The 27,624-nt window shown below is 39.0% G+C and overlaps 1 protein-coding gene across 1 annotated transcript in view; it reads left to right on the top strand.

The window, feature by feature from the left end:
* Positions 1 to 27,624, top strand: part of Lar (tyrosine-protein phosphatase Lar) — a 464,266-nt gene that overhangs the window by 52,023 nt on the left and 384,619 nt on the right. Inside the window, exons 2-3 of the mRNA XM_069133249.1 lie at positions 13,024 to 13,218; positions 13,535 to 13,584. The gene's annotated coding sequence lies outside the window, so the exon portion shown is untranslated. The remainder of the gene's footprint in view (positions 1 to 13,023; positions 13,219 to 13,534; positions 13,585 to 27,624) is intronic.

Here is a 27,624-nt window from a genome sequence, read left to right as displayed (position 1 = left end):
TCAAGGCTGGTTCTTCTACCCTTCTGTCGTTGCTGTATCTAGCCATAACGAATGACGTCAATTTGTGGAAACCCTCTATTTCTCTTTATAATTCACTCTGCCAGATGAATTTCATTGAGATAAGCAGTGGACTTGACAGGGAAGGTGGAATTTGGTTCGTATGTAATAACTGACTAACGAAGGGTCTCAATTGTTATAAAAATTATAGGGCATGAGTTAATACTGGAGTGACTCCACACATATTAAATCGAATGTATATGTTTCACTCCGTATCAAATCAAACGGGTCCTGACGAAAATATTTTTTGTTTGATCAAAATTTTTTTTAGAAGGTGTAGTTGAACCTCGCAAGCGTTTCAATTAATCTTAATACATTTTTTCCTCAAAATTATATACGAGCAGTAACTGTAGAAATTTGTGAACAATTCGCCCTAATTGTGAAAACTGAAAATGCGAAAAATACTAAATTTTCTGAAGAATATGTTTTATGGAATATCCCATGCATCGCATTTCATGTAGCTCAAGATGTCTGATGTCAAAATGTTTCATCGCACTTCATCATATTACATCGAATCTCACGCGTGATTAAGCGTTCTTACAAAAGCACTCAAAATTTGTGCACAGCTATTTTCTGAAATCGACAAGTAATTCTGAAAAATGCTTCCGAAATTTTAGTCTTTAGGAATGCTTGAATACTTAAAAATACAAAACAATTACTAACCGAAAAATTACTGGAAAATAGCTCAAGCTTTTTTAAAAGTATTTCTTTTCTAACGTCGATGAAAATTCGATTGTATTCACTAGCGTTCTGCAGGATAAGCTAGTTAGGGTTCCAAAAATTCCGAGTTCCAAATTTTTAACCCTACCCGGCAAGCTTTTTCGGTCTTCATTGCTCGTGAGAATCCCATTATATTCATCGTCAATAAATAAATGTGAGCCTCTCCCTGACATATTTTTGACTCATTTCAACGGTTTAACAATTCTTTGATCCAATTTTCAGAGTGAAAAACGTATGTCCCGGAAATAATGAGATTCGTCCGGATAAAGGACAGCTTTAGGATTGAGATAAATAGCGCAAATTTTTTAAGGGATTTTCTTTCAATCTCCTTGGAGTCGATTCGGAAGCTGACAGCAAAAATACTCAACCATGCCTTGTACAACGACCATCCAGCCAATATAACTGGGTGCTGCATGTGAAAGGTGAATCTGTCAATCAGCGACGTTAACGTTCCGGTTTAATTCCCAATACCGTTTCTAACCCGAGCCAATATTTCCTGACTACTGCTGTCTGCTTGGAGTTGCTAGAGATAAATAGAGAACCACTCGACGGTTCTGCACGGAGGAAAAGTATTATTTGAGTCAAGTTTCATTAACTTGATTCGACTAAATGCTACCGATAAATGCGGCGAACGCGATGCTTACTTAATCCAACAAAATAATTTTGTCGGACGAAATACTTGTGACAAGTTAATACAGAATTGAATCAAGGCTTCGAATGAGATCATGCTGATTATATATCAATTTATTGAAGGTTACACGGCGTGAGTTTCTAGCAATAATGTGAATTTTGTATCAAGAAAATGTGTGATTGAAATTACTAAAAATTTAATTGAACGCACCTCGATCGTGTTGTTTTAAAAATATGACATTCTTGTATCAAAGTAAATTGATCTTGTTTTAATTCATGTTTCGTTGAGTCAAGAGTTCAATGGTTGGAACAGGTAATGAAATTTGTTGTTAGAAAAATCTTTTTCAATTAGTGAACATTAGTGTTATCCAAACGCACAAAATATATTCTTCGAATGACATTATTTATAATTTTGTATACGTGAAAGTTTAAATTGAACGTGAGTCGATAGTTTTTGTTTATTCGTCGTCAAAATCAATTTCGATTACTCGAAACTTGGTATTGTGCTTTCGTCATTTGTAATAGGTCTGATGAATAAGTTATCAGTATCTGACTCTGAAGCTATTTCCGTATCGAGAAAGTTCACCGCATAGCGGCTGTTTATACACAGTAATAGTATACCGATGATTCGATGAATACATCCTCTATTCGCTTCAAGGCATGTGGTGTTTCTTTTACGTCGTAACTAAATTAATGCAACTGATTCAATCAGTTACGCCAAGCAAGCTTCGGTGGGATCAACAAAGTATGGCATTCGATCGATGCATATTTTTTGTCCCCTGGATTCGTGTACTTATTTTATTTGAAGTACCTTCTTGTTTTTGTAAAAAAACATGCGATACATAAACTTGAAAGGTTTCACTCGATCGCGACAAGAAAGGCTTTTTTAGAATCAAGGAAATTACTTTGACAAACATCGTATTTGGAACAAAGCAAGGAACGAAAAAATCTATTTTGTTGGTTGAAGAATTTCTTTCCTCCGCGTGGCCATTCACGCTTACGAAATTGAGCACACACGGTATCATACTTTAGCCGTTATCTACGAGCGTGAAGGGGTTTTTAACAAAAAGTCCGTTAACAAGGATACTTCGGCGAGTAAGTGTCCGTAGTTAGCCGGTAGCCGGTTCACACCAAGAGCCGGTCGGCCAGGGTTGGCTGATTTTTTTACCCTCAGCATCCCTTCCCTCTTCCCTCTTTTCTCTTTTTTCCCCTCCCCGGAATTCTCAGGGCGACCCTCTCACCCGGGTCCGAGAGTGGCAGGGTTAGCCAACACAGTTTCAGCCGGTGTGATCCTCTAATAAAAACAACGGGCCAAGGGTCCTCGAGAAAATTGCCTCCACGAGCCGGGGTACTCAACGCAGGCAGGTCATACCCGACCATTTAAGCCACTGCTGTCCATTCCTCGAGTGGGCATCAAACGCCTAATTCAGCGTCGGGGCTCGCGGCGCGATTGTCTCAAGTCGAAAGAAAGGGCCCGTTCGTACAACCCTCGAAATCGAATTATTTCTATCGCCATCATTTCACCGCGCTGCGATGATCGCCGTTGTTAAGTAATACGAGCGATATCGGAATGTCAGTTCTCTATTTTTATTTTTCTTCTTCTTGTTTTTTCATTTTTTTTTCCCCGTCCGAGATTTCTTCAATTAAAACCGTACGCCGGCCAAGACGCGGAGGCTTGACCTTAAGGGCTGTTTTCCTGCCTCGCAACTCCCCGCGGCTGGAATAATCTTCGCGAAAATACTTCGCTATTATTACTTTCGGTTTTCCGATACTTTAGCTGATGTTAAATTATTATATTTTATGTACTACACCAGCCTTCCAGTAACCACTAAGCCCTTGCTAATATAGCCCCGAGCATACTGGCCTCATATCGTAATACAAGTTTGCCGTAACGGAAAAATAGAATAACGAGATGAGCTCCGTACGAAAAGAAAGGAAAGAAAAAATTCGAGAACTCATCCGCAACGTTTATTATTGATATTAAGCCTCTCGCAATAGCTAAAGATTGAGCTTTACCCAACTTCAATGATTTACTCCCAGCTGGGTTATTTCACAGTTCAGTTCAAATTTCCAATCACTCGTGTTCATCGTGATATGTCACGGGATTTTTCAAAAAAATAAAAAAATATTTGCAAATAAATATCACCTTTTTGTCAAATTCAAATATTTTCAAATTATTCGGAGAATGTTCTGAGGATTTTAGATACGTTTTAATTCGACTCTTTCATAAAGTTTAATGATAAATTTCGTATAAAACGAAAGAAATGTGCAAGAATGTGGGAATTTTGGATTGATGTTTGAGAAAGTGCAGCTTTTTTCATAGAATTTCCTCACAGGGATTCCATCTGTTGAAAACAGCAATTTTAAACCTTTAGGTTACACACCTTAACGAAGACATCGATTCGAGCAGATTTAAAATGTTATGGAATACTCTTTAACTATCATATTTCAAGGGAAATCAGTTATTTCTGGCAAAATGAAATTTTGAATACGAAAAGAAATTGGTAAAACAACAAAATACCGAAAAATAGATCAGTCCGCTCAAAAAATTATAACTCACTGAATTTTCAGCATTTTGAGCTGGAAATTGACTGAGTAGCTAGCAAGACACAAATATTTAATAAACAAAATACGGAGATACTGCGCGATGAAAGAAAAAGGTATATATTTCAATGAGTGAAGTTGAACTTCGGGCAAAAAATGAACTAATGATTTTTACGGTATTTTATTATTTATCTTGGATCAAATCAGATTATTTTGGATGTTTTTCATACGAAATTTACGGTGACGATGCCGGGGGGCCAATTTGATCCCGGGGTGGAGTATAAGGGTTAAATCAGATGAATCCGCACACTATGTGAAGTTATAGTTGATATTTGAAAAAAAAAAAAAAATTCAGAGCTAATAATAAAATTCTTAATGCTTAATCCTTTCGAAATAATTCGTAATTTAGACATCATAACCATAAATTAGTGGTTCGAAAACTTGACCATGTTGCATAGAAAAGGATATTTGATTTTACTTGCAGTGGCTTATCATTCAGAACCTGAAATTTTTGACCAACAGCCTCTTTTATCCAAATAGTAAGCCTAACAGTAGATACAAATAGTCACATCAAATTTCGGATACTTCTGTTATTGGCCAACATCAATCAATCCAATTCTTGGTCAAAGAATAAACCACTCTTTCAACCAATCCCTTCTTTGACCAATCGATTACTCGCTCAACCGTAATATTCACTCTTCAAAGAGCCAGACTGGCTGAAAAAAGTGTGAGAATCACGACTAATTTAGAAATTCACATGCCAGTTGCCTTTCAAATCGACTGGCGATACGTCAAAATTGCACGTCACGACTATACTTGACGGTCAGCTACTAATCGCTGGATAAAACCTTAAATTTCACTAACAATTGAAGTTAAAAATCACTTTCTCAATACAAGTGTAATCAAGGCGAAACTACCGCTGCAATGATCCGTACGTTTTATCGTTAAAAAATTGCGCATAGTCATTCCGTTGGAAGAAGGAAGGAATTCCCGAAGAATTTTCAGCTAACGTAGCAGATTGACCGTACGGTAGCAACACTTGTTTCCAGCAGGATAACGGCGGCTTGGTAACAACTAATAAACGAGGGCTAGTTGGATCAAGTTTTGACCTATCACGACCATAATTCGAGTTTATCACGCCTCGGTTAGGAGGAAACAATAATAAAGCGCTCTCTCTCTCTCTCTCTCTCTCCTTGTGGGTGTGTACACCTATACTGCGGAGCTGTTAGGTACCCGAAGACCCATCTCCCACATCGAGCAGCCTCTCCGCAAGCGAGCTTCGTGAAGTGTTGCGGTTTTGCTTGCATGCTAACAATAAGCCATGGTATATTCATGGGGCGTATTTACGCCGCGACGTCCCTCTATCCTATTCTATCCAACGTTATGTTGTGTGACGAGAACACGATAAGACAAGACGAGAAAGGAGGTTCACCACCCGCGCCTCGCGTGTTACCGAATTTTTACTAAAAATTTAACTTAACACCGTAACGTAGATGGTGTGCGATACTAATTGTAAGGCAAGTTTCACTGTGTGGAATGAATTTTCTTTTCAGACAGTTGAGGTGTTTGAAATTTTGCAATAACGTATTGAGAGAAATTTGCCTTAGTATGTTTAATAGAAAATTGTAACGACGACGATTTTTTAATATTGCTAGAGTGACTAAGGAATTTGATGAAAGTAAGTATTCAGTGCACTGAGAGAAATTTTTAGTTCTTACTACTGCGCCGTCCTTAATTATTTTCACTTTTTACCACAATCGTAAAATACAGTTCTAGGTAGAAAATGAAAATTAGTTTTCTAGCTGTTACCGGAAAGTCTAGTATCCGTTACTATTATTTCTCATTAGGATCACTGTTACTATATTTTCTTGTAACTGTTGCGAAAATTTAATGCTTGTGCAAGAATAAATTCATGTTAAGGCCTTATTTAATTAAAAAAGTAGAGTAAACCTCAGAAACTGATTTTGCGTTGCAATTACCAAAAAAGTATCGACAATAGCGCGAAATGTTTACGCCTACCTCGTTATTCGTAATTCCAACAATATTTAAACATTTTTTTCAACGATACTCGTTTTACTGAATTTTTCTAGTTGCTGTAACAAATGAAATTTTTCTCAGTGTGTAATTATAGTTCTGTGAAATCTGTATGATGTATGATTTTTCAATCGAATAAAGCCCTAACATTGATTTACCGTTGCACGAATACTCAATTATTGCCATAATGATTACAAAAAAATAAAGTAGAAATTACCATATTTGAAGAGTATCGTAACGCATACTACTATAATAAAATCATTATAAATTTTGTCTCGGTAAAAATCTTTAATTTCATTTTTTTTCATTTCAAACATAAGCCTGGAATCCAACAAACCTTTGCAACAATAAATGTTTGGATATATTAGCGTTTAAATCGTTGTTCCTGGGTATGTAATCAAGTAGGTATTTTTTTTCACGCTCAGAAATATCTGGACCCGGGCATTTCACTTCTCTGCATGTTATATTGTATTCCAAAATGACAAGAAATTTAAGATGCCTTGAACATATCTTTCTAGGGTACGAATAATCACTTGAATTGTTTTTACTATATAATACTTCTCATTCTGCCACAATATCTTCAAGAATTTATCAGGGAGCGACAAGTTGGCTAATATAATGGCAACGGATCTGCTAATTTGATTATGTATTTTGTTTTTCTTGCTCGTTATGCTGTGGAAACACATGACAATAGAATCACTGCCTCGAGAGAATGAAAGAAAAACTTGTCAATCGATTAAATATCTTGCTAATTAATAGTCGAATCAAATGACGTCATTGAAATCCTCCATACTTCCATGTTGTTAGCAAATTCGAATTTGACGTTAACTCTAGAATATGTTGTCGTTTTTTATTCCTACTTTCCTGTTATGTGAGCAAAGAACTGATCAAAAATGTGTTCAAGATTAAAAACGTCCGAGAATATTCGAAATACTTAGAATGAATTGATAAAAGTCAGTATTTAGTAATCAGTTCCAGGACGTCGTGATGTTTGTTTCAATGCCTCTAAAACGATTGTGAAGTAATTCGATTGTAAATAATTAATAAAAATCTAACGTCAGCCAATAAATATACGGTTTAATGTTGTCTGCTGAAGGTAATCAGGAATTCAGGGGATAACCGTTCCTAAGGTCAGGATAAAAAAAGTGTTGTGAAGTCACTCGAAAGCACTTGAAGCCGATTAAAGTCACATGAAATCACTTCGGAAGAAATTATCTAAAGTCGCTTGAAGTCGTAAAGTCGGGCGTACATAAAGAGAACTTTTAAGTAGTAGTTAGTATCCAGTCGCTAACAATTTTCATTTTTCACCGTAACTTAGAACTATAATTCTGGACGTAAAATGAATACGAGATTTTGAGCTGTACGATAACATGTGAAATGCGTTACAATTCATTACTACGATGGTCACTTTTACCAAACATTCTTGTCAGTATTACAATAATTCGATGTTGGTGTAACAATAAATTGACGTCGGAAAAAAATCAACTAACAAAAAATATGGTATACCTTAGAAACACGTTTAATGTTGCAATAACCAGAAAACGTATTATCGTTAACTATAATCACACCAAATAGATACTTATCTTATATTTTCGTATAATTTCAACAACATTCGAACAGTTATCGCAACGATATTGATTTGAATAAGAATTTCTAGAAACTGCAGTGTATGAAATCTTTCACAATGAGGGAGAAGAGATGAAAAGTAATATATTATTGTTTAAATATGTGAAAAGTTTGATTTCACCCATCAACATCCAAACAAGATCGATCTCCGATTTGTCAGAATCATAAATAACCCAGTCAGTCACTCGTTCCGACGAAAAGCCGAATGCGTAAATAGAAACAATGAAACGGAGTGATAAGGTGCCGAAATATCGATCGAAATGTTTTCCGCAAATTTGCCCGTCAGTCTGACAAAGGCTAAATCGTGATGCCGGTAAGTAATAACGGGGAAGTGAAGGGACAAGAGATCGAAAGGTTAATTAATCGTTCGGTAATTGATGGTATTGATTGTGAAGAACGGTATTGTAACTCTGGTGAAAATAAGTTAAAAATCGATTCTCCCACGTCAAGCAGTAAGTCAAAAGTTGAGTAAAGTAATCACGATAATTGCCTGTTCGTTAACGTTTATCTGAATCCCCGCGTACTTGCGGGGCGGAGGGGTGAGAGGGGTGAGGGGTGGGGGGTGGGCATCGTAATACGACATCAAATTAATTGCTGCAATTATCTATCTGGTTGTAAACGTCACCGCCTAAGGAGACGGTCGAACCGCTGAAAGATATCGTGGAATAGCTTCAGATTAGATACATAGGTATATATGTGTGTATATATGTAATTTAGGGTGGCCCTTAATATTGGTAAAAAAAAAAAATTTTTTCTCTCACCCCTTAAATTGACTCGGAATACTGAAAATTAATTTATAAAGCGAAATCCGCTGATAATTTTAATACTAACCCGTGCCCCAAAGGCCCTTTAAAAGAGTTAAAATTGATTTTTTTTTTATAAATTTTTTGACCAACTTGCATATAAACAATGAAATAATATTGTGTGGTAACTGAAATTAATCTAAAAGTAATTTTACCGCATTCCGCAAATTCATCTGAATTTCTTAAGGTGATACGGACATCAGAGCAATGTAAAGATAAAAGCTGAATTTTTGATATCTTATTAATCGCTAATAAATATGTACGTAAAAAATGATCGTTTTTAATTAAATAAAATGAACGATTATTTGATTCGAATTTAAGGAGCGGAAATAAGGAATGCTTTGAGGAAAATTTTTAATATGAAAAAAGGTGAAACTTCTACAAAAATGAGCTAGAAATCAATATAACATCTCCGAACATAATTATTGCCAATCTAGCGTTGTGGTTTTTTGATCCGATTATTTTTCGATTTTCTCGTATCTATTTCATGTCAAGAAAGTAATGCTGTCGAAATACGGATAAGGACATTGATTTTCGCAAGAAAAACTCTGTCAAACTTATTTTTTTTTTCAAATTTTGTATCTTGATAATCACTCCTAATCGATTTTAACTCCTTGAAAGGGACTTTGGGGCGCGGGTTAATATTAAAATGAAGGGCGCATTTCACGTTTAAGTATTATTTTTTAGTATTTTGAGTCAATTTAAGGAGTGAGAGAAAAAAAAATTTGTTTCACCAATATTAAGGGCCACCCTAATACGTATGTATATATATGTATGGACATTAGTACAACACGATACATGTGTACGTAATACGCATACACTGATGTTTACTAAGTAATTGGGTTCTCCAACAACTTTATTTATCAATGGGCGCAGTTTGTTCGTCTCCTTTTTACCCCCACCATGCTATCAGTTGATCAAAATACTTCCAGGACTTTTAATAGCTCATATTTCAATGCGTTGAACCCACACATAATATCAGTGCTTGTACAATATTGTTGGATAATTTCAGTTCGTACAATTCGAAATGATTTTCCGGGCAGAATACTTAGACAGCGATGAGGTGCGACAGGAAAAATAATGGGCAATGAATCTTGGAATACGCATTGAAAAATTAAAATAAGACATGTCATGGTCTTTCTCAAATTCTGTCATCGCTCTATATTCAAAATTTCCAAGCTCTTCGTTTCCAAAACATTATTCCTGATGATATTCGATATAATACGACGATGATTTAAAAAAAAAAAAAATTTCATCGTCAATAATCAATCGCTGTTTTTTTGTGGAACAAATATTTTTGCAAATCAAATGTATCGATTTTAAGCCGCTAGAGCAGCAACTTCTCTTTCGTTTCGCTGACACCCGATGTGATTAGAAATCGAATTCCAAATCCTTGATAAACAAGAGTGAAAAATTTTTTGTCAAAAAGTCGCATAGCGACTGAAATTATTCTCTTGAAAACATCACAGCGTAAAGCAACGCTGTTTATTGCACAAACAGCGGGGCAACAAGGAGGAATTCTGCCAAGTACGCAAATGCTATGCCAAAGTCTAGCAGGAGGTTTTAGTTATACAAGCGCAACGCCGGTAGTTGGAGCTGAAGGCAAGTGCGATTTCTCACCCTTATCTTATCTAGCCCCCCTCGCGCCACCCTCCCCCCTTTCCGGCACCTCCACCACACACAGTGGCTCCTCCGGTCCCCCCATCCCCTTCTATATTCTACCCTCTGTCCTGCCCTCGGTTTACTTCGATTCCATCCACGGGGGAGCAAACTTAAATTTACTCCTAGGGGTTTTAATTCCACGGATTGACGTGAATTCAAGTCCTTTTAAACTTTCTTCCTCCCAGAGAGCCGAAGGGGAAAGAAAAGGAGGGAGAGGACCGAAGTGCAAAAAGAGGGATTCGACGGGGTAATTTCGTAGATTTGCTGATACCCAGCCCTAAGGAGGGGCTGGGCTCGAGAGGAAAGTGGGGGCAGGTGGACAAGGTGGGCGTATTATACATTTATCGACTTCGGTACGAGTTCACCCTCCGCCCCCACCCACCCACCCTTCGTATTCTGGCCCTCGCGGCTTTTATTCTCGTTCCTGGAAACGAATACGAGAAAAGAGAGACAGTTTTGTTTGTCACTCGAGCTTCCCCCTCACCCGACCCCTCCTCTTCACCACCCCGCGATCCTCCAGCCTCTGAGGCGAGGTGTTACCCAATGTGCGGTTCCAGATCCCCACCGATATCGACGAGCTTAATTAGCAATGAAGAACGCCTCCGTATTTTCGACTCCTTGAAGTCGGTGCACGTACAGCTCTGAAAGACCCTTTGCCAACCCTTCGGTTTCACGGAGTAAGAGAGGGCGACAAACGTCCTTGAAATAATTATCCTTAGAGTGCCTTGGAGGAGACGTGAGGGAGGGGATATTGACAAAAAATTAACAATTGATACCGGTAAGTGACTTTAACGAGAAATTTTGAAGCGACGCTTCCGTGATATGATACATTCACTACATTCGTGTCCTCAAGGTGACACGATAGTGAAACTGTAAACATTTTCGATTGACGTGAAGTTAATGTCATTAAGTTTCTAGTATCGACAGTTTGACACAAGTATTTTTATGCCAGTTTAAATTTATTTCGTTCAAGAAGTTCTTACGTAAAAAATTATTGTTCTTCGACAAGCTTCTCGCGTCACATTTTTTCCCATAAAAATTTACAGCATCGTTCAAGTTATGCCATAATTTTCATCCTTACAAAGCTCGATAAAGATTTGCGTGTGGTGACCAATCGTAATCTCTGCTCATGTTAATCAAACTTTGTTCGAAGCACCTCAAAGGCTGAATTATTACACTTCTGATGACGCGATTTGGCGTACGTAACAAGATTTTAGTTTTCACCATACGAAAGTCCAGTTAGAGATGCCTTACTACTCTTAGACAAAGGCCGGAGTCATGAATCGAATCGTGGTCTGTATAATACCGGGTTAAAATCTAGTGTACGAATTATTTCAATTAATAGGGACAATTTGCTCGTTTGAAGAATCCAACAACGCAGATTTCTATTCACTGTTGAAATACCGGATCAAGTGTCCATAGAAGTTCACAGGCTGTTATTCTTAACCACCATAGCACACAAGAAAAAAATCGTAGTCGCTATTCGTTCAGAGTCAGATCCATGTCCAGAAATGCAACACAACCATTTTTCAAGTCTGATAGAAATTCGATAAACTTTTTCTCTTTTTTTTCTACTCATCTATCCAAAGGAAATTTTCGAATGTAGAAATCAGCCGAATCATTTCGCACAGCTGGGACCCCGAGAGGTTAGAAGTACCAGCAGATAATTTCGTCTTTGTGGTTTTTTATTTTGAAGAGAAAAAATGCCACCTCACTGAATTCTTCCACCTAACTTACACTCCATCTAATTTCCTTCGGGTTCTTTTCTGTGTAATATCTTATTCGCAATTCTCAGCTACTTTCAAGTCTCTTCTTTATTTTTAAGTTGTAAAAACAAATTTATTAAATTGGTTTACTTTTTTCTGGAACTATAGGTATTCAAAATGATGGAAAATTACAAGATTTATCAAAACGAGGTTTCCGGACAAAATTTAAGATATCCCGTGCAGAACTTGGAAATGATCTTGGAGAAAAAACCCAAAAAGACGAATCTCCATAAATTACCTAAACAATGGAATATTCGATTGTCGACTGATTTTATTTTTTCATCCCAATCTACTCGCGTGAATTAAAGTAGCACCATCACTGAATCATACGTGGAACAGGTTAAAATTCAAATATATCAAAACTAAAAGTTATGCCTCTGCATGTGCGAAACTCCAGACCTTAGTGACCGACTAAATACTGCAAAGAAAAAGCAAACCGTTAAGATTCTTTTTTCGCGATACTTTTCACATCTATGAAAAGGGTGTCTGTACGACAAACTTCCGCGATGATTCCGAAAACAGCCGAGTGAAAAATTTGAAACTGATGGAACTTGACAGCCAAATGAAAAAATGTCGAAGAATCGGAAAATTTTTATTTTTTGAAAACTGGAAATTTAAGAATTTACTTAAAGATAAATACATAAACTTCGAAAAACATAATCGTTTATTTAGAAAAAGTAATAAAAAGAAAAAAGTATAGATCTGTCTGTTAAATATTGAGAATTGTCTCATTTTTGATAGAATCGAAAGTTCAAAGTGAACTGGATTAGCAATTTTTTATGTCCATCATTTGATTGTAAAATCATGCAAGTTTCAAATTTTTTCATCGAGCCGTTTCCGAGATCATTGCGGGAGTTTTCGTACAGACCGACATCCAGTTGAACATTTTTCTAAAAACCTGTTTTCGGGTTCTAGAAGTTCGAAAACGTAAAGATTCATTGAATTTAGATAAAGTAATTTTCAACCGAAACCAAATACTTTTCCTATATCACCAATATATTTTCATCAGCTATGTAGAAATGGTTATCACGTTTTTGAGAGAAGGAACTCTCTTATCCAGGAGAATGGTGGTTTTCTCAATATTTATCATAACTGAATTTCAATCCGAAGAAGGAAATACTTGGGAATGAAAACTTTCAAGAAAATTTAATAAAATGTGCTGCACGCCGGTTGGTCCGCAGATTGCAGCGTGTGTCTCTCTATAGTGGCCCATGTGCAACTTTGATCAATGCTGAATCTGGTCGCAGCAAAGAGGCCGAGACGTGGACGTATAAACAGAGCGAGTAAACAGCGAGAAGTGGAAAGTAGGTACGAGTGGAAAACACGAGCCCGGCAACTTGTTTGAATTTCTGACGGAAAATCTCAAAGGAAAATAGGTATGGCTCAGGCTATATCAGTATTTTACTGTAAGTGTGGATGCAGTATACGGAACTGAGAATATTTCAGCTGACGATGAGACTCTTTTCAGTTTCCACTACCTTTTCACAAAATTTTAGAACGCTGCAACCATCGCTCGACAAAATATCAACTAAGCACTAATCATTCCGTCTAAAATATGTCGACATAATCTTTTTTGTGCTTCTGAAATTTTTTATTTAAAAATTTATAAAATATCATATTTTTTTTCATTTTCATTTCATCAGCTACATGTGCCAAATCGAGTCATGCAATATTTATGCTTCTTTATTGCAGCAGCAGTTGGGAACGGAAAGCTCCGGTGAATCCCTAACTACAAAGTTTCGGTGAGTTGCATTTGAGATATTATATTTTAATCGCGATATCATCGAAACATCATCCGGTATTTTGGCGATACGGTCGTGTCAAATCGCGAATACCACGTGCAGCTTGTCAATCAAATATGCACCAACCGGACATCCAGTGAATATAACCATGTATTGTAAATTTCAATGAAATCGTTTGACTTCTTTCTGAGTTACCAAGAATTCGGAATAATACAAAATTGTTGCTGTCCGCCTTCCTTGTTCTGAACACCGAAGTAGAGTAACGAGATAAATCGAAGCGTTGCTCGAATAGGCGAAAGATTCTTCATGTCAGATCGTAGCAACGAAATTTCAGCATCCGTCGAGTTTCGGAAAAATTCAGTGACGCGCAAAGAAATTGTGAATATTTTCAATAACGAGTTTGCAATACTATTGCCATGAATCACGTGATTACTAAACCACGTCATAAAATCTAAATAGATGCTGTTAAAAAGTACAACTAGAAAAGTGTGCAAGCGCTCATTCAATGCTGCTTGACGGATTCAAGAAAGCTTCCATGTTCTACCGAATTTCACTGAGATGCGCATTGGTGAGAAAAAATGGAAGGGATGTGACGTAAGGATTTAAGGATTGAAATTTTCACACTTGCTTCTGAAGATTCGACGTAGAAGATTGAGTGGAGCAATTCTTTGATCTCATTCCATGTCGGAAAATTATACGTTCAATGGTGCTACCCTTGCACAAATAGTGTTTATAATAATTTCGTTTGATCAATGAAGTGAAATTTATTCAAGACTTATTACTCCCGTACACAACACCTTCGGAGAATGACAAAAGTAGTTAATTACGATAGATGATACGGTTTTCTACAGGCGGATAACCAATCGAAAGGAAAACCATTAGAACAACAGACCACCCACCGGTAAATACCTAACCTATTCTGATTTCCCTCTCTTCCTATTCCAAGTTCCAAATTTGTAATTTCCTACATTGAAATCTCGGAAGGCTCGCGCCTCTCGGTTGGAAAAGCTGAAATCCTGATAAATTTCAGCTCAATTTCTGCCGTTCGAATAGGCTGAAAGTTTAATCCGGCAGTGATCAATTATCAGGTTATCTAGGACTCAAGTATCCGATCCACTGTCACAGAGACTCCCGCTTTCGAAAGATATCGTCGTTACACCTAGTTCTACAGTCGGTTTGGTAGAACGGCGATAATTCCCGCATAGAAACTTTGGAAGGTTTCGCAAAGGCCTGAGTCAGCCAACGTGATACTGTCAATCTGGCGCTGATGAAGCAATTAATTCATGATCTACGTTTGATCGCAAAGGCTACCGGGCTTAGTTCAATTTCCCATAAGTTTAGGATTCTTAGATAATGTACTTATCAATTCCGAACGCATCAATTTTGATGATTGCTCTGTATCATGACGTTAAAAAAAAATATTCATAGATTATGCGGGTCACTCATTTCCAGGTCAACTCTGATGATCCCATTCGAAATTCCTTCGCATCGGTTCCGCGTGGGAATTTCGAACTAGCTCGCCTCGGAATGTTGAACGGAATTCGATTCCGCGATCCTTGTATCACGAACGTTGCAATATTACTGTCAATTATGGCTACGAGGTAGACCTACAAGATTCTGGTAGTTTATAATAGGATTCTCAGTTATTGACAAACTGATCTACCTACTTTTCTCAACGATTACACATTCGCTTTCTACGTACTGGCATGACGAGCTAGTTAATTTGGAGCTAAAAATGGTTTATCGTTCGGCATCTGCAAAAAATTAACCCATTCGCTTTTTTGTACACTGTGGTGTAAAATTTTGATTTCTTACGGTTTCTTACGATTTTCTTGAGATATGATTACGTAAATTATATTGAATAATTGTCAATTATATGAAATAAAAGTAAAATTTTCTGATAAATCGATTGCCGCTACTTATTTCGTAGAATTAATCTCATATTGTGAGAAAAAAGTGAATTTTGAAGAAACAAAACTCAATTTCTGAAACATGTACGAAACATCTGAAAATTGCTTTGAAGGTGTTTTTTTCATTCGAATAAAGGCATTTCGAGTTATTACTTTCATTTTAGAGTGAACAGGCTTATTCCATCGGAATCTGTAAACAGGCTTGCCTAGGTTGTACTTGTGCTTATAAGACATTACTTTTTGCAATCAGAAGCACTGAGTTTTTCAACTCTTTCCACTGCTGTGATTCAGAAATATACTTGGACGAATTCCTGCTGAAGCATTCAGAAGAATTACAGGGGTTTTAGGTCACCGTTAAAGATTCGCGAGTGTATAACCCCGGTGAATGGCTGTGTACCCACGCTCATAGTTAATTCAAGAGAAGTCAGAATATGCATGGAGGGAAGTGGTAAGTTGATACGGGTTTAGAATTTCGACCGGAGACCCTGGCATCCCGATTCCATCCCGTAAACTTGTCCTTATGAAGCTGCAGCGGCCAGGCGATAAAAGAACTCGATGGCTTTGCCTGGTAGAATTCAACCGAGCCAGTGGAAAGTTTTACGGCGGAAGTTAGGGTCGCATGGAGGAGTAAGGCAAAGACAAACGCGCAAGCAAACGAGAAGACGAAGGCGATGGGAATTCAACGGGGTGCCGAAACTTTACTCATAAATTCAATATTCTAAACAGACCTTAACAATAGAGTCACAGCTAAATTTAGCTGTAAATGACTAGCGCAGAACGCCACTAGATAACCTGCAATTTTTTCTTTATGTCAAGCTGTGAAGACTTTTTTAAACACACCTGATTTGACGGATCCGAATTCGCTCCACTGAGACACAATTTTCAAATAATTTTTTCTCAGCTCAGGGTTGGTTTTGGCACCTCGAATAAAAACGGAACTCTGCTATTGCCGCTCGGAAGAAATACCGCATCCAATACTTTATTTATCTGAATATTAATTTTCGATTCGTAAATTTGTATTCACTCTTGCAGATGAGAAAAAGAAAAACATATCAGAATACTTTCTGAAAGGTTCCAATCACTGACTAGAAGAGAAAGCATCGTTACTTTGTATTGATCCATATATTGTACGTGAACTGTAAACTAGAAGCGTATAGATTGCGACAAATATAGAATTACATCTATTTCAATTCAGGTCCGTATAATTGAATTATCTGGCAACAACCCGGGTAGGCGGTAGGTTTTCTACTGGATCGGGCAGCGTTCACACGTCCGGTGAAAACACTTATACACTATACATTGGCTGCAAAAGTTCATAATGGACTTTGCGGAGCGTGATCAAGCGGCGGAAAATTTACTCGAGCGGTAAAGAGCCTCCCGTTGAAATGCATCGCCATCGGTCCCACTCGCTAAACTGCACTTCAAAAAAATCCCCCGTGTTTGAGCCCTTCATAATTTTTCGCCACATCCAACAGCCCGTCAGGTTTTCAACGCAAGCGTTTTCATTTCGCGGTGTTCAAATAACGGCAAACGAGAAATATAGCTCCCAACGGCAACGAAGGTTGAGGGTTGGGATATAACCTACTGTGGCATTAAATATTTACCGGATCTCTACGCAGTGAGACTTCTTTCAGGCCACCGTTATATCCCGGGAGGTCACTATAATAATCATAGAATACTGAAATGAGGTTCGATTTTTTTCTAGACAACCGCTAGTCATAAGTGTGGGCGAGGTTTTCTCCCAACACACTGTGAAACATGAATGAAGCCCAGCTACGCATAGCTGGAAAAATAATCGGTCGATCAACTACAACCAATCATGGGCCGCGAAGTGAGGATCCAATCATCTGAATCGCATGGCAGTTGATATGACTCAACATTTGTTTGCGTGAGAACGTCAAATGATGAATCGACTGATATTATGTTTAGTTGGAGTGACTAAATACTTGATTCGCTTCTCGAGACCGTCGCGTTTTTGTAGTTGATCGAACGGATTCATCTTCCGAGTGTGCAGTGGTTTCACTATGTTGAGGTGAATAAGAAACTGGACAGGTGAGTAATAATGGAAATTGAAATAGTCCATGTCAACTCGGTATAGACTATATGAAAATCAATAGCTGTCCTCGGAAAGTTTTTCAGTCAACCAGTCAGTGAAATGAAGGAAGCACCGAGTTTTTGGCTGTCCAGAAATTGCAGGTGGGTACGTAATTGATACCCCATGGCGAGCCACTAATAAAGTAGAACTGAAACACTGCGTACGTATTCCACTTCACATTTGCTTCTCTCGAGCAGCCGCCCCGTGTCCAATGGTCATCAACGAGTAGATAGCATCGCAGAGCCAGAATAGCAAATAGAGTCACGAATCGAATCAAGCTTTTCCCAGTCCGATTACCATTACCTGCACCAACGGATCACGCCCTTGCTTCATTGGAGGGGAATCGATATATTTCGTTATCTCTTCGGCCATTGGAATCTCTGCACGAATTCCGATGCGCGGGTATGTTAGGTGAAGGAAAATAACGCACCGTCTAAAAAAAATATCTCCGTCGAGATTCACACGATAACTACTGGTGAACTTTGGCAATCATTGAAAGTGTAATGGTTCTCAGATTAAGTAAGAATGTCAAGACGTCATTTCCGAAAAATCACATCTGCATGCGTGGAAAAGAAAATCGGTGGAAATTATTTTACAATTGGTATTATTTTGCCTTGAAATGTGTCAAATTATATTCATCAACACATTATTATTGTCACTTGATTCTAACGAATAGCTACGAACCTGAATAACATCAGAAGTATTTCTAGGCACCGATTGAAAGCGATGAGTAATCTGATAACCTAAAAACAGTTTCAGGTTGATTACATGGTTCAATCCAATCGGGAGAGCTGGAAACTCAACATGTGTAAAAAAGTATTCTGAAAATGAGATGGCTCAAGTTCTTCGGTGGGACGACGGAGGAGAATTCATGTAACGCAGACGCTAGTTCGATACCCACGCGTTATAATTAAACTCTCATGTAGAAAAAACCGATCTATACTGTACTTTGGATTCTGGATTATTTGAATTCTCACATACTTATAAAAAAAACGGGATGCTTGCACAACCAATCAGCAAACTGAAGAAGAATGAAAATTTAAAGATGCGGAGCAAAAAATGTTACGGAACGAGCCGCGTTAGCTTTGGAGTAATCAAAACCAACCAGAATCAGGGAAAGCGTTTCGATAAATTAAACTGTACCTCGCACAGTATCGACTGAAGTGAAGAGCCACTGACATCGACTCACGTATATCCGATTCACGTAGTGGTGGAATTCCGTTCCTCGATAAATGGTACCTCTGCAGAGTGTTGTCTGTTAATTAAGCTGGAAAAAGCGGTAGCTGCTCTGTGTGTTTCTGGTGGCAGCGGTGGGACGGCTGGCCGAGTTTCTGTATAAAGACGCAGACCGGTACGTCGAAAGGAATAATCGATCCCGGCCGACCTTCGGAGGGAGGCTCGAAGGCCCAGGAGTAATTTTGAGGTGACTGCGGGTGAGACTAATTATTGCAGAGCAGAACGCAGCCTGGTTAGGTCGATCGGGCGTTAGAGTCCCGCAGCCTTTTAGCCCGCGTCGGATTCCCTGCTCTAGTGGCGGTGTTCCAACCACCGATGGCTGTACCCATCAATCATCGGAGTTTAGATTCGGACACGTAATTTCCTGGGTATGAATATATTCGACAGGATAGCCCGCCGGAGCGCCGTTACGATTGGCTCGGGAATGCGTCTCTGGCCCCCATTGGCTCACCCTTATGATTTACGAGTGCAAGTCGCAATCGGTAATGCGATGTGATTGGTTGCGGCGCGAAGGGTTCGCACAACCTCTCTGAGTTATACTCTGTGAACCGGGTGGGGAGCCGGTTCCAACATTCAAAGAGATCGCCTCTTGACTGCTTCATGATCTATAAGGTGGCACCTCGGATGGAAACCACGCAATATCCGCCCAGTCGTTATGTTTGTACTGTACAGAAAAGTGGCAGAAGTCTTTATACCGAATTGTACAGTAGTGAGATAATCTGGTGAATTATTCCCCGACGATTGCAAATTTGGTCACATACGAAGAGCTTCGTTGGGATCAGAATCTGTTTCTTGTCTTTCTTTGGTAGCAAAGTTGTTTTCGTTAACCGTATAGCATGTTTTTCGGGTTTTCATACTTCACCTTTACATTTTGAAGAACTCCAAGGAATATCACATCATCGGTTTCAGAAGCAAATTAAAAGTCTCTCTTCTGGACGATTTCCCAAAAACATGGCTTCGATCCTGGCTGATTAAGCGTCAAAATCTTGCTTTTTAAAGTCCCTTACAGCCTGGTGATCACTTTGAATATCACGGTTTTTCTATAATTGGATTCAACATGTGTTACCTTGTTTTTGAACGCACCGAGAAATATCATCGATCAAGATTTCACAGCTTTTTGAAGAACAACAAATGGACAAAAGATGTTTTTCGCCACCATAGTGTAATAAACTTCCGACTCATTTATTATACTCAAATCGAAAGTAATATGGTATAATGTGAATATAAACTAAATAACAGCTGAAAATCGAAAATTCTTCAGCTATGTAAACACAAACAGAATTTTAAAATACTGCCAAAGTGTTTTGATGAATAATGGATTCCGGAATATTTGTATAGCACTAAAATCTTTGAGGATCGTTTGATTCCTCTCATCAATTTGCATATTTCTAAATCTTTTCTTGAACTATAAGTCTTCATAGGTTCTTACGATGGACTTGAAAAATACTTATGCGCCTGATATCGCAAACATTTGACCGTCAGATTGCCCAAAAGACATTTGTCATAAAGGTCCGAATACATGCTACAAGAGATTCCAAATACATTATCAATCGAGGAAAATTCGTGCTGTTCAATAGTGAGCAAGAGAAACGAAAAGAAGTTGTAGGATAGAACTGGCGTGATTCGTAAGTGAGAAATACGTTGTCTTCCCAGACAGAACAGTGCAGCAAAATTTTCGTAGCAATTTGTTAACAAAGCCCCGGTATCGTTCGGTCTGATCTGAAGTTAGGATAGGTGGTTGCACGCAATTGCCCAGGAGAAGAGAAAACAAATGAAGCCGATAGCGTGCGAACTCCGACTAGGAAACGTGGCCTCCCCGCGGGCCAACCTGGCCCAAGGTAGTTCGAAGGCCCTAATATCACGCTTACAGTCCTAGTAAATTGGAGCCATTACCGCGTTACCGTGATTTTATACCGTCGGGGACATAATTAGTCATTTCGCCAAACGCGCACCGTCGTTCAAGCGGCCCTGTCTCCGGAGGAGTGTGAATTAATAAAAGGTGATTGCATCTGGTTGAAAGCTAATTTCAAATTCAATAGCAAGGGAACAAACGAGGCTTTGCTGATGGGTTCGGCATGAGCGAGGGCGTGCGAACTTGACGTGGCAGTGCGAGTTGGTTATTTGGGTACCTTCCTCGTCATCTCTAAAACACAACGTAAGACGTAAGACGTAAGACATGATTTGACAAAATTATGTAACTACGATATCTGGCAATTCGAAAATATCTCAAAATCTAGGTGGCCTCAAAAAATTATCCACTTTTCACAATTCAGCTTTGAACCATTCGAACAATACATGAAGTAAGTTGATTTTCTTGCATCTGACATGGCTTAGTAACAAAAAAGTTTTCTTAGTAACTCATTGATGGCCTCTGAAATCAATAGTTACGTTTTGTAAAACTCGAGCTTACATTTTAAAGTATTGGTAAAAAATCTCTCCAATTTCAAACTTTCATATTTGTGTTATACTTTTTTTTCATTATTTTTTTCATACAGATTTCTTTAGAAATTTGTCTAGAAAGTTATCGAGTCAAGGTGTGTTCAGATTAACAGCTCATACGGTCTCCAACGAATGTTATGGAAACATGAGGTGAAACGGTATAAATTGTAAACCCCTTGAAGTTCTCTTTTGCATGTCTCTTCGTTTAATTTACCCAGTATTTTCAAATCAAGAACACCTCATATACTGATACTAGTGAAGAAATCTCCCGAGGCTGTATCTATTGCGGATATAGTATAATCATGTTACGAGGTGACACGAAATTCTTATGCAAATGCTCAATTTCGGTGCGTCGCCCAATGCTCGAATGCAGATGGCGGTAATTAAGGACGGAGTATTAGCACTCGTAGCCCATAGGTTTAGAATTTGAGTAGGCAAAACACGGTCTAACTACAAATTAGCCAGTATATTTGAGATTGATGAATCGAATTGGCAGAGTCTCAAGCTGTGGTGACGGTGCGGTGGTGATAAAGTGTCAATCTTAATAACTGTTTACACATTACAATTACACCGGGCACGGATGTCCCGTGACGAGGGATGCAGCGGTAATGGCGGAGTTTTCATTGATTCGCACACACGCTGGCAGCCCATGTCCGTATCGCCTACATGAATGGGAAAGCGATAAAAAAAGGGGGGTGAAAAAATTATCATTGCGGCAAATCTCCGGCCATTCATCCCACGTAGATAGCAGGAAGAAGGGTTGGAGGTACACCTTATCCGGGACAAGACAAAAATGGGATGAGCCAGTGGACGACAATGATACAAACTGCGGGGCTTACCACTTCGCTTTATTATTTATAGCCCGGCTTTGTAAGGCCATGTCGCACGCTCCACTTTGCCCGCAGTGTCGCCTACCAGTATTATAAACCAGTTAGAATCGCCGTGTATTCTCTTCCATGGACTCCGGTCATCCCTTCGTCTCCGACGAATCCCATGCCGTGAAAACACAGGTCACGAAACCATCCTACAAATGTAAATCGATCGCTTCGATCTATCCCCTGTGTTATTCACCGTTTCGGCATCGATTCTAAGGGCTCGGACCTGTACAGCTGAAATCTTGAACGAAAGCTTGACAAGTTACAAGTACATTTTTGGAGCCATCTACGAAGTGCGGTAGACGTAAATATATAATCAGATACCTACCCCAGGTAACGATGCTCTCCAGACAGTGAGCCGGGAGCACCAAGGACTAATGTACGACATCACGGAGCAGAGATTTGAAAACTTTTTTCCAGTAATATATTAGGGTGTGAGCCCAGGTTTCTATCCGAATTGCACGAACACAGTCGTGATAAATCGGGCGAGCCAGTCATTGGTGCTCGAAGCGTAGCTGGATCTTTGTTAAAGGGGAACACTGGACGCATACCGCAAATTGATTTCTTCTTTCGCGGTCCAACCACTCGATTAAGCCTCCTTGATTTTCTTCGTGAGGTAATTCTGATGTAAGTTCATTCTGAACTCGCGAGTATTTGTCGTTTCCTTTTTCTTTTGAACGGAAAATGATTTGAGAATCGCACGTTATTAACCATGTGCATGTAGTGATTTCAAAATTTGATATTTTTTATAACGCAACGTGGTTTGTAGATTGAACAACTGCCAGTATGTACCTTCTTGGCAAGTCTGTGGAAAAAGACGAGGATCCTCTCTTTTTAATTTGGTTTGGTAAATAACACGAGGAACACCATCGTTTCACTTCCATTTGATAGAGAATTTGAAACGGTGCAATATTGGATGAATTACTACGTGGAAGACTAGCCAGGTATCCGAAATAATTACGGCACAATGTGGATAACTTTTGATGTGCATTTCATCAGCCTCAGAATTTGAGGTAATCCAGATGCGAGCTTCTCTCTACTGGGTGAGGATCTGCCGTGGATCGACAATCCTGACAGAGTGGTAGACCGAGCGGGAAATTCGGACGAGATGGAAGCGCGGTGGGTATCCAGCTATATACCAGCTAACCCACGAACCTGAGTACAACTAAGTCTGCCTGCAATGGCGAAGGTGGTGGGATTTATGCAAACGTCAACCACTAGGACATCCCGAGCTTAGTTTAATTGGATGCCTGAATTACCAGAAACAGCGTGCATAGTTTGCAAGACAGAGCGAAAGTCAGGATGTAATAAGAGAACGTTGGATGCCGCGGACCTCGGTAATAGTTGTGCTCATATTCAAGTTTGACGGAAGCAGAGTGAATTATCCCGATTTTTCAATGGTTCCTGAAAATTTGTACGTATTTACCGGACGTCAGAGTGATCGAGGCTTGCAAAATGGCTGCGCGAGCATTCAGATGCATGCAACGTGACAAAAAACAAGAATATGGTAACCACAGTTTCATTGCGTGGCTAATATCAGATATCTTTACATTATATCTATGACTTTCTGCAAATTCACGGTTTTGCTACAGTTCATTTAATATAACAGGTTTACGCCTATTTTCTCCTCGTTCGTACTTCGAAACTGGTTATTCAGAAGTCATTTGTGATCTACAGGATCAAATAATTTCTTCGTCCAGTGCTACTTCACGATTTGAAAATCTGCTCAGAATTTTTGAAGCTGAAAACCATATTCAAGTATGAGTTAGACCATAAGAACTAATAGTGACGAATGGAATGGAAGCCGCAAACACGAATACGTAAAAAATTATAGTTTCTCATTATTTTTCACACAGTGCAGACAGTTACATTTCCTACACAACATTGTACTGAAAGGATATCTTGTAGAGTAGAATAATCGAAATAACAAACACACTTTTCCCAGTCAATAACTAGATATGTCGAGGAATTCATGCAAGTGCGACCACATACAGTAATGTTCGTTAACGGGTTCTCAGTGACTCACTATTCTTTTGGAGTCAAAACTGGAACCAGTTTCCTTTTTAAGCAAATTTTATGTCCAATGACTAGTGACTCAAGAGATAGGAGTACCAACAATACAAAGAATTTCTATAGAAAGAAAGCTTGTTTCAGTTTTGATTTAAAAAAAAATAGTGAGTCACTGAGAACCCATTAATGAACATTACTGTACATCAGTGGATAGGACGTGACCAGAAGAATTTATCAGATTCCCGTACAAACCTAACATCGAGAATAGCGAATCAGTATTGGGTATGCATGTAACGTACTCACATCATTTCTTTTTTGAGCAGCCAGTAGGCTCGTTCATTTCCACACCACATTCGATCGCACATTTGCCTGGTTTTTCTTATCCGAATGATTTTACGAGCGCGAGTTTCCCCTAATATCTGCGCCGCCTGCAACCCACCCCCTGCAGCCATCATCCACCGCGTTTTGCGTGTGATTTGTGATCGCCCACTACGCCAGTCCAAATTGACTGCTCGCGTGTCATCGTAATTCAATTAGACACCTCTAGTATACGTGGCTTCAAGCTGTGTGCTGATATATTGACCATTCGAGGGTACGCAATCATTCAACAAATTATTCAGAGTCGTGAAAGATGTAAAATGTCACGCGAATTGAAAAAAGAAAATTCTCTGATAAATTCTTAATCGAGATCCGGACGATGAGTTGTAAATTAATGGAAAAATTTATGCATATTGTTCCCTCACGATCAGTGTTGGGAAGCTGATGGTGAATAAAAATTTTCTGATGCACGAAAGTTGGGAGTTGTAATAGTTTGGTTTTCTGCGTTCATTTCATAATTAGGATAACTCCATGCATAGTGCTCCAACAAACTATGCATCTAGCTTTCAATATGGATGACTAATGAATAACGAGCATTGCGTCTGTGTAATCATGATTAATGGCAGCTCCTCGAATTGATTAAAAAGTACAATCGCACGTCTTGATGGGTGAATGCGATCCACCCTCGAGCATCAGTCATCAGTACTCAGCAGGTACGTGAATGAGAAATGGCAGGCAATTTTCCGCCCTGTGAAAGTATTTTCTGTAAAGCAGAACCGTCGTATTTGAATGTCACCGCTGAGCCAAATTTAGGACTGCAAATAACGGCGAATACACACCGACCGACCCAGTAAATGTTAGAGAATTTCAAATTCACGAGGAGTACGCTATAAAAATCCGTGGTGCATGTGAACACAGGGGTTCGGGATTTATTTAGTCCAGACAAATTAGGGTTGGACCGTCAGTGAGCTGGGGGAAACACTAGTGTAAACTTTTCATCCACCAAGAGCTGTAAATTCGTAATGGTATTAGACGTTGGAACAAGTATCTGATATTCGGTGCATCTATTTATATAGAAACAATACCGAGTTACGTAATACTTCACTCCCGCAAAACGCGAGGTGCAGTGAGCATCCGGAATCAAATTTTTCCCAACTTTGAGAATGTGTGAAATATGGTGAATGTCCAAAACAAACAACGTTTTTCCATCAATTTACGTATGTGCCAATTCTCGGGTTGATACACAGTTATTCGATCAACATGATTATAATTAATGTAAAATTGGTGACCCGAGAAGAATAATTTGAGGAAGAAGTTCGTCGTCGAAGGTCGAAGACTGACGGATTGCAAAATTATTTAGTTGCAATTTTGCGAACTTTCGGCTGGGCTCAGCCAGCCATGATCAAGCTGTTTGTTTACAGCAAGCAAAGCAAATAAATGATAAAGAAATGATCCACATCTTCACACATCATACTGTTAAAAAAAGAACAGATATTCAAAATCCCAGCTATCTATATTCTGACGTCATTTAAAGTTTAAATTAGCCAATCAATTTACAGCAACGCTTACTACAAATTTTTTAAATTTGAACTTGCCACCCATTCAATTTGATCTTTGACTCTGCTGCACTACTTGAAACAAAATGTACGATTTCCGCTCAATCATTTCGAATATCGATCCGAAATATCTCTTCCTCCCCGATTGCCACGTAATCAATATCCAAAGAACTTGGGATAGTCATTTTTCGAAAGTTTTTCATCAATAGTTATTCAACTATATTTTCCACAAGTCAATTTAGACTTAAATAATATTTCATTTCGTATTGCATTCAAATTTCACTTTTATGTCAATTGTTCACCTTGTAATATGACATTGATTGAACCTCACACGTACTTAACACATGTATGGCACCACGCATTTTGTTGAGTTTTAGTTTATTTGTTTTGTTTGTTGTAAATAAATAGCCTGACGATAGCTGGCTGGGCCTAGCCTATTCAATCAATTATTCTTTTACCGTCCCCGACGAACTTCTTCCTCAAATTTACTAACTTCGTCCGGGTGAATTGAAAACAGTTCAATTCCACCTGAACCATCCTTACGTAGGAGTGCTTACGCTGCTCCGTAAGAGAATTTTTCATTTCCGTCCAACGAACTTGTGCAGCGGCAAGCAAATCTTTTTTCTTGATGAGAAAACTACTGAAAGGCTTGTCTGGCGTAGGAGACTTCATTAATTCAGAGCTCAGTGTGAATTCAAAATGTGATTATTCTTCCATTAACGAATATGAGGTTCGTGAGTTGATCGAATCTCGGTCACCACCCGTTGTGAGTGGTTGGTTTTTTCATTCCTTTCATCGTAACCGTCACTTAATTACTCCGGTTCTGTTAAGCCATTGGGCGCACGTGCGCAATAATTGGCAAAAGAAGGTGATTGGTAATCAACAATAGGTGGCGTGCTGCAATTATCTGGGGAGACCAGTCTGGGCATGGAATACCGGATGGATTCCTCGGGGTATAAATCGTGATAGCTTTTCATACGGTTCGCCTAACTTGGGTCTGATATATTGATCACCAGGGTGAAGGCACACAACCGCCTGGTCCAGGGTGTGACTTACTCTCTCTCTCTCTCTCTCTCTCTCTCTCTCTCTCTCTCTCTCTCTCTCTTTCTCTCTCTCTGCCAACCCCCTTTCACCTATCTTTCTATCCCTATCTCAAAACCTCCGACCTAAAAGCCGCTCCCATTATACAACTATACATCGTTGGTCCTGTTTGCTAGCAGTAAGATTACTCCCGAGGTGCCTGGTGGACCTGAAATCCCATAAGTAAAGACTGGGTCTACCGAGTAACGGTGGAAACCTTTCAAGGTTTCAAATAGTGTAAGCATTCATATGATATGAGGCAGTATTCGTCGACTGGACAACGCTTGTCTATCATGTTGGATGTTCGTCATGACTCGACAGCAGTTGTATGCACAAATTGATTGTGCTTCTTGACGCGCTAACTGAGACGAAAATTTAGAAACCAACCAGCACTACTCATTTCTCATCACTCATCGGCACTATCTCATCCTTGTATGAAGATTACGTCGTGTGACGAATGGATTTCAGATAATCCTCGATTGCAAGCCAGCGTTGTGAGCCCGAAACACGGTACCACCAAA

The sequence above is a fragment of the Neodiprion pinetum genome, chromosome 2 (genome assembly GCF_021155775.2).
Source record: "Neodiprion pinetum isolate iyNeoPine1 chromosome 2, iyNeoPine1.2, whole genome shotgun sequence".
In the NCBI taxonomy this organism is placed as follows: Eukaryota; Metazoa; Arthropoda; class Insecta; order Hymenoptera; family Diprionidae; genus Neodiprion; species Neodiprion pinetum.
This window is presented reverse-complemented; position numbering and strand designations above follow the sequence as displayed.